This window comes from Cucurbita pepo, chromosome 18, assembly GCF_057944985.1.
Source record: "Cucurbita pepo subsp. pepo isolate OVF chromosome 18, ASM5794498v1, whole genome shotgun sequence".
Taxonomy (NCBI): Eukaryota; Viridiplantae; Streptophyta; class Magnoliopsida; order Cucurbitales; family Cucurbitaceae; genus Cucurbita; species Cucurbita pepo.
In genome coordinates, this window is record NC_141815.1 from 5,021,987 (window position 1) to 5,030,482 (window position 8,496).

General features: G+C 36.4%; 1 long non-coding RNA gene across 1 annotated transcript; it reads left to right on the forward strand.

Moving 5' to 3' along the window:
- The first annotated feature begins 936 nt into the window (after positions 1–936).
- On the forward strand, positions 937–3,497 carry LOC147787219 (uncharacterized). Its single transcript, XR_015413615.1, has 5 exons — positions 937–1,171; positions 1,264–1,342; positions 1,565–1,857; positions 1,945–2,023; positions 3,229–3,497. It is a non-coding gene; the product is annotated as an uncharacterized LOC147787219 (long non-coding RNA).
- The last annotated feature ends 4,999 nt before the right edge of the window (positions 3,498–8,496 follow it).

The following is an 8,496-nucleotide window of genomic DNA, read 5'->3' on the forward strand; positions in this document are numbered from 1 at the left end:
ATAGATTTTGAGAGCAATATTATTTTGGGTTTGGTATTGCATGGGAACGCAACACAATAATATCATTTGTCTAGATTTAAAGAGGCGCAATTCCAAGAATTATACTACTAGACCAAATGCCCATATATTTGACATTATTTGTTATGTTTTATTGAATGTATAATCATTATTTTATTATGTTTTATTGAATGTATAATCATTATTTTATCACCTACCTTTTAGTTCCAAAATTGAATTGTCAATTTCTATTCAAAGTCCAATGTCCTAACCACTAGACTAGGGGACCACAAATATTTACAAAATTTGTGTCTAATAAATCTCTAAACTTCAAAAATAAATAGTATCTTCATATACTTTCAAAATTTTGAAAATTACCGACGTGTCCTCGTTTTTTAAGTTTTATATTTGATAGGGTTTCAACACATCAAAGTTAATTAATATATTAGGTCAAGTTTACAATTATGCTACCATTCTTTTTTAGCCCTACCATCATAAATATGGTTAAAAAGTAGTGAAAGAAGTATTTTCTTCGCGCAATTATTCTACCATTCCTTTTCAGTCCATGACTTCGAGCATACCTACAGTAAGATACTCGTATCACGTCGTCCCTTGCGCTTTTCTTCACTTTCAGCAAATTTACTATTTTTGAATACTGAGGTATAAAGATGGTCGAATTGTGCAGGTACAAGACACTACAACGTCGTGGGAACGTAGGCAATGATGTTGATGATCAAAGAGATAACCTATTTCACACACGGTATTTTAGTCAAGGAGACTTCTTGTAGTCTTGTCATTGATAGTGAAAGTTGCACCAATGTACTAAGTACCATGTTGTAATACCCGAATTTTTAGATGAATAAATAAATAAAATAAAAATAACAACATAGGGGCAAAATGGTAATTTTGCCCCTACTCTTATCCAAGGGGTCTAGTTGTTTGGGCTCCAAGAAGAAAGAGAGAGAAAAGAAAAGAAAAAGAGAGAGAATGGAGAAAGGAGAAGAAGTTAGGGTTTGGGAGAGAGGAAGAACAGAGATGATAAATCGCCATAGGAGATCGGATCAGAACCGACGCCAGAGAACCGAGTCCCCAATCTAAACCGTCAAATAGCTCGAGGCAAGGTGCTCTCACGAATCGCACCTTCCTATTTCGACAAAACGTTCAAGAACTTCAGGTTAGTCCACGAGTATCTACATTGAGAAGTCATCAAGATTTTCATGTGCTAGCAACGTTTTGGGTTGATCCTTGGACTCTTACCCTCAACAGCGCTATCTGGTTAAGTTCTGGAGTGGAGGCGGCCAAGATCGGCGTTCGAAATCGGAGTTTAAAGATAACGTGATTTTCGGTAAGAACTCGTATTTTTCTCCGAATTTGAACTCAAATAATAAGATCTGTGATCATCAGAAAAATTTAAGGAAATTCTTTCGAGAGAGTAGAATATGAGATCTACAACTTTCGTGAAGAAACTTTGTTGATATGGATTACGGATTGAAAGATAAGAAAATCGGAAGAAAATGGATCGAAAACGCAAAACTCACGGTTTCTGGAAAATTTGGAAAAAATGCAGGAGAGAGAAGGCATCGCCGCCACGCGTCAGCCGCCGTATGGAGGAGCGCGGTAGGACCGACGACCGACACGTGGCGACCGCGGGCTGGAGAAATGCATCAGGCGTGCGCAACCGGGTCGGCCCGAGTCCGAACCGGCGCTCCGCACGCGAACCGAACCGCCCGAGACCGCTCCGACCTATCCGAACCGACCCGTCTCGACCCGCGACTACACAGAAAGAAGCGCGTGGACACGCGCGCGTAGAAAGCCGCGCGTAAAACACCCTCCAGAGCGCGTGCAGGCGCGTGTAAGCGCGTGGGTGATCTTTTTCCCTTCGTTTGACCTCCGTTTGCTTGTTTTTCGCACCGATTTCAACTCTGATCCTATTTTTATGTGAATTAGGACCTATCGAGGAAATTCCATAATTTTTGGAACCTTTTCCGGCAAATAATTCGAGCTTGGGAAGGCACGCGTCAACCATGTAAGTAGCCATTTGGATTCCTACGAGCAGTACTTGTAGGAACCGCTAGGAACAAGCATGCATGCTACCACCTATGAAATTAGCTAGCCGAACTTAGCGTGTTATTATAGAAACTGCAAATATAAGATGATTATGGAAAGCTAGATACAAAATGTGTATTAAATCTGTTTTGGTTGAGACTCTGATAATGTATGTATGCATGAGGAGGTTGGGAAACTTGTGAAATCTGCGCTCCGGGTAAAGATGGACGTTATCTTCCCGTTGAGCATGTTTGATAATTTTGCATGAACCGCTGCGTGTAAACTCTATTGTATGATGATTGCTTATATTATCTTTCTTGATGAATAGGAAGAAACTATGAGCTTAGATTAGGACGCTTATGGCTAAGTAGGCTAGATGAGACCCTAGATTGGGGGACCTCTAGAATACCGTGCAATTAGACCCGCGAAATAATTATCGGCGGAACCAGAACCCAGAATTCCAAACCCTATAGGTTTGTGACACCAGGCACGAGAATCCTAGAGAAACACGAATCTAAGTCTAAGGCACCAAGTTCCACCCTAGAAAGAATAATAGGTCACCACGGTAACTGTAGGTAGCCCGTTAGAGTTGAGCAGTGAAGATAGTGTCATCAGAACCTCCACTTCCCTCTCTCCTCCGATACCATACCGTCGAGACAGAGCTCCGGTACGGTGATCGTTGAGCTTTGCAGATCCGGATAGGGAAGTGTGACAGGTGCCCAGACCTAGTGGTGATAGCTAAGGGGTCTTTTGAACAGGACTCCTGGGCCGTAGAAACCCGTCCCTGAGCGAGGGACGTGGAGCCACTTAGGATGACTCAGTAGCTGACCGGCACATAGGGGGTCGCACCCCGTTTTGTGGATGTATGGTCCCGTGTGAGGGTCGTCAGTTAACCTCCACGGATGATGTTCAGAGAGAGAGTCACGTATTCAGATCCAGCCATACGATCCCCTCAGATTTGCTTATGAGGTCGCGCCTCACCTCAGGACACTGATCATTTCACTGCAAAAGATGGGCAAGCCTTTTATGATACAGAAAGGAGAGTTGTAGCTTAGATCACTCTCCTTAGAAATCCGAGAAAGATCGTGGTTACCTACCAAGATAAGGATGCGAAAAGAGCCTACAAGTAGGCTGCTTACTGAGTATATTTTTATACTCACCCCTTTCTCCCCTTTTTTTTTTCAGGTACCAGTCGATACGGGGAGGTGTTCGAGAGCTGTGCGGTCACAGAGGGGTGTCGTTTCGGAGCGTCAGTCTTGGTCGGTCTTTTAGAGTCCTTTGTTCGTTTTCATATTTAGAGTCTTTTGTAATTTTCTTCATAATTGTATTTTCCATTTGAAATATTTGATTTTAATTTTGTATTTCATTTTTACATTTGCAATTTTCTTTGTAATATTTTCGAAACAAATCTTCTTTCTCTTTTGTTTTAATTGATTGGTAATTTTATCCTTTTACTTTGTTTTTCTTTTCTTTTATTTTATTTTTGTTTGTTTTCGATTTCGTCCTTTTAGTCACGAGTTCGATTCTTCGAAGCCTCGAAAATCGGGTCGTGACACATGTTGATCAAAATGTTACAAATTTCAACCCAACACCATCCTAAACCTTACAAGTTTCAATGGCTCAATGATAGGGGAACAATGAAGGTAGTTTCTCAAGCTTTAATATCTTTTACCTTGGAAAAATATAAATATAAAGTTCTTTGTGATGTGTTTCCAATGCTTGCTAGAGACATATTGCTTGGTCAACCTTGGCAATTTGATAGGAAGGTCATGTATGATGGTTATTTGAATAGGCATTCTTTCATAAAAGATGAACTACTCTTGTACTTTTGAGTTCTGCAAATGTATTTGTTGATCAATTAAAGTTTGAGAAAAAAAGAATATGTTTGTGGAGAAAGATGGAAAGAAAAACAAGAATTGAGTGAAAAATTAGTAAAAACAAAATGAAAAAAAGAGATGAAATTGAAAAAGAAAGAAAGTGAGTTGTTTGGCTATGGTGAGAAGGACAATGTTTTCACAAAAAACCATCTTTGTACTTATGTACAAGGACCAATATTTGGTCTCTAACGATAACAACTTGTCTTTGCCTAGTGTTTTAATCTCTTTTACAGGAATTTGATGGCGTGTTTCAAGATGAAGTACCGAAAGAACTACCTCCCTTAGAAATATTGAACATAAAATAGACTTCATTCTGGGAGTTGTCATTCCTAATAAGCTAGCTTATAGAGTCAATCTAACTGAGACTAAAGAAGTTCAAAGGAAAGTGAAGGAGCTCATGGGGAAGGGCTATTTATAAGAAAGTTTGAGTCCATGTTCTGTATTAGTCTTACTGGTACCAAAGAAAGATGAAACTTGGCTCATATGCATGGATAATAGAGTCATCAACAAAATCTCTATTAAGTATTGACATTCTATTCCTAGGCTATACGATATGTTTGATGAATTGCATGGTTCGTGTTTATTTATAAAGATTGTTTTGAAATCTGGATATCATCTAATTAGAATACATGTAGGATATGAATGGAAAACAATTTTCAAAATTAAGTTTAGATGGTATGAATGACTAGTTATGCCTTTTGGGTTAACTGATGCTCCTAGTGCATTTATGCATTTAATGAATACTGTTTTGAGAGAATATTTGGGAATGCATGTTGTTGTGTATTTTGATGATATTTTAATTTATTCGAAAACTTTGCTGGAGTATGTATAGCATGTTAAGTCATAGAAATTTCATGCTAATTTTAATAAGAGTAGATAAAAGAGATAAAATCATTAGGGATTTGCCAACCCACAAAAAAAAAAAAAAAAAAAAATGTAAGTGAAGTTTGGAGTTTTCATGAGTGAGTTAGCTTTTATAATAGATTTATAAAAAGTTTTAGCACCCTTGAAGGATGGAGTGAAAAAAGAATGTTTTTAAATGGGAAAAAATGCAAGAGAATGCCTTCAATGTACTTAAGAAGAAATTAATAATGTACCACTACTTGTTTTTCCTGACCTTCATAAAACTTTTGAGATGGAATGTGATGAGTGGTTTATGCATAAGTGCTGTTTTATGCGAGAAGAAAAATCTTTGGTGTATTTTAGTGAAAAACTAAATGTTGTAGCATTGAACTATCCTACTATGATAAAGACTTGTTTGCTTTGGTTCGCACATGGCAGGTGTGACAACACTACTTATGGCATAGAGAAATATGTATCCACTCTAATCATGAAAGCTTGAAGTATCTTACGGGTCAAAACAAACTTTATGGTAGAAGATTTGCTTTTAGGAAAAGCAAGTTGTGTATTCCTAAATGCTCTATAAGAGCTTTGCTTGAAGAGGAGCACACATGGCTTAATGAGACATTTTGGGATATATAAAACTTATAATATGTTACATAGACACTTCTTTTGGCCGAAAATGAAGCATGATGTTAATAATTTTTTGTAGCCAATGTGTTTAAATGCAAAGAAGCTAAATCAACCAAATGGATTGTATATTGCCCTAACAAACTTTGGACTAATATATTTATGGATTTTGTTCTTTGTTTGCAACACACTAAAAATTGTGATAGTATTTTTGTTGTGGTAGACCGATTTAGTAAAATGATTCATTTTATTGCATGCAACAAGACTAATGATGCAAAGCATGTTGCTGGTTTATTCTTTAGGGAAGTAGTAAGATTACGTGGAATCCCTGGAATCATTGTTAGTGATAGGGATGTTAAATTTTTAAGTCACTTTTGGAAAGCCAATTCGGATTCACATCGCCTACAGCCGAGCAACCTATGTTGAAGTCTCTGGCCAAATTTTGAGAAGAATGTTTTAGAAAACGACGATAGAGAGATTTTTGAAAGAGAGTTTGAAAGCAAGATTGAAAAAAGGCTTTCAAAGCAATGTTATAGGCTATAAATGAGAAAAGTAACACGAGGGTAGTAAGAATTGACGATTACTTGCACTCCCTATAGTACATTTTAAGGCAATTCAGGTTTGACAGGCGTTGACGTTATTTCTTCGAACAATCATACAAATTCTGGGGAGGGAGAGTTGATGACTAGGCACATCTCCCTATAGTACATTTTGAGGCGATTTAGGTCTGAATAGTTTAGATATGATTTCACGGAACAATAATATAACAGAAAATACAATAGTAAGACAATATAATATGAAATCAAATAAAGGGCTTGGCGTGACATTGGAAACATGTCCTGGACGAGCATGGCTGTGACATTCTCTCCCACCTAATTGGTTAATATCCCTGCGAACTAACTATTTTTTAACTCAACCATAAGTCATTAATTTACTTTAGGGCATGTAACATATACCCAGGGAAAAATAAAGTTGGCATAACCTTGTTCTTAACCCTCTCATCAGGCAAATCTATGGACAACAAGGCATAATCAAGCTCACCTGCTCAATAAATCACAAAATTATCATACAATTCATGCTATGGTCTTCAACAAATCAACTTTAGAGTTTGATTCATATATGCGGAAGACTCTTAATCATATCATTGGCTAAATCACTCAAATACTCGAGTTTCCTAGCCTTAGCTATCAAATCTCATGCTCAATTTGTTCATTATTCATGCCAAATCATCATATGCCCAATCCTAATGCCCTCTCTAAGTATTTTTTGCATTAACTTCCATTTGTCTATTTGTTTGTATGTTGACTTCTTGAACTTGGTTCGGCCTTCAATAATTTTCAAATTTTCTATTGGGTCATAAATTGAGTCGAATTGTCATGAAATCACGGCAAAATGAGTCCGAAAGTTTAAATTGAGAGGAAAAAAAAAGGAAATTTAGTTCAATTGGATTAACGTTAGTCAAAAAAACCTATTTTGTTTAGTCCAACTGGATCGGTGACTATTGATAGTCTTAAATGCAAATCCATCAAAGTCAACAAACATGCTTCGATTCCAATTACGAGGAATCCGTTTATGGCCACAGATCCGTCATTAAAGTTACTCATAATATTGAGAAGGGTCATTGACGTTAACTTAGAGGGGCATTTCAAGAATTGAACTCGGGACCTCTTACACCAAAATAAAACAAAATATTGTTTTATTGAATGTATAATCATTACTTTTTTTTAATAAAGAAAGAGTATTGAAATCTAGGAAAATGGAGGAATTTCATCCTTATATTTATATTAAGATACTTTCTCACTTGTTTCACTCTTACTTTTAGTAATGGAATTTGTTGATAATAAGATTTGGAAGAAAAAAGAATAAACTTTAAATTACTACTCACAAACATAAAATAGGTCGAGATTTGAGCTTATGTTACTAAATTCAAAGTTCAATGTCCTAATCACTAGACCATGGGACCAAAAATATTTACAAAATTTGTGTGTAATAAATCTCTGAACTTAATAAAATAAATAGTATCTTTATATATTTTAAAAACTTTGAAAATGATTGATGGGTTCTCCCTTCTTTTTTTAGTTTTGTATTTGATAGGGGTTCAAGATATTAAAATCAATTAATATATTAGATCAGTTTACAATTATTCTACCATTCTTATTCAACCCAACCATCATAAATATGGTTGAAAAGGCACTTAAAGAAGTATTTTCTTTGTCCAATTATTCTACTATTCTTTTTCAGCCCATGATGATAAGAATCAAGGTGTTCCAAATGTTCCAATTGTACCTATTACACCATCTAAGGTCAAGAAGATTCAACAAGCATTCATACCTCATTTACAAAATTGGATAGACTCGGTTCAACCATCATTTCATGTGTTACAAGGTGATTGAATTGAGGAATGACCATTTGGAGCTTTAGAAGTGATTATTTGCACGATTGAAGAGCGAATGAAGTTGCAAGTATCATTTTATGAGTTGTTAGAAAACATTATTTATTATTTTTAATTTCATAAAGTTTGTAATGGTCAAATTGACCTAGTCTTTTGTGGGGATTTAGAAGGGGATCATGATTGAATCACTACCACTAACTTCTTTTGTGGAGAGACGGTAAATAAAATTAGAGTGTGAACGAATGAAATTGAGATCTCAAATTGAGACTTTCACCCTTATAAATCCGAGCATCATCCTTGCCATTTCTAAGTTTCCAGCAATTCTTGTTGTAGATTTCATTTGAGCCATTCAATCAAGCCTTGGTTAGGTTGGATTGTGGAGTGACTCAATTTAGAACAAGGTTCCAAATCTTGCTTCTAGATCTTCGTTCTTAATAATCTAATTCTAGCCTTATCTTTTGGTTGATAGGAATTTTGTATAAGGAGGTGTTAATTTCATTTATTCAAGGGTTCTTGCTTCAACAAAAGCTTGGATCGTTGGGGTTTGGATTAGGGTTGCCTTATCACATGAATCCAACCATACCCATGATAAGATACTCGCATTCACATTGTGCCTTGCACTTTTTTTCACTGTCAGCAAACTTAAAATTTGTTAATACTAAGGTACAAAGATAGTGGCATTGTGTAGATGCGTACAAGACAGTACAACGGCGT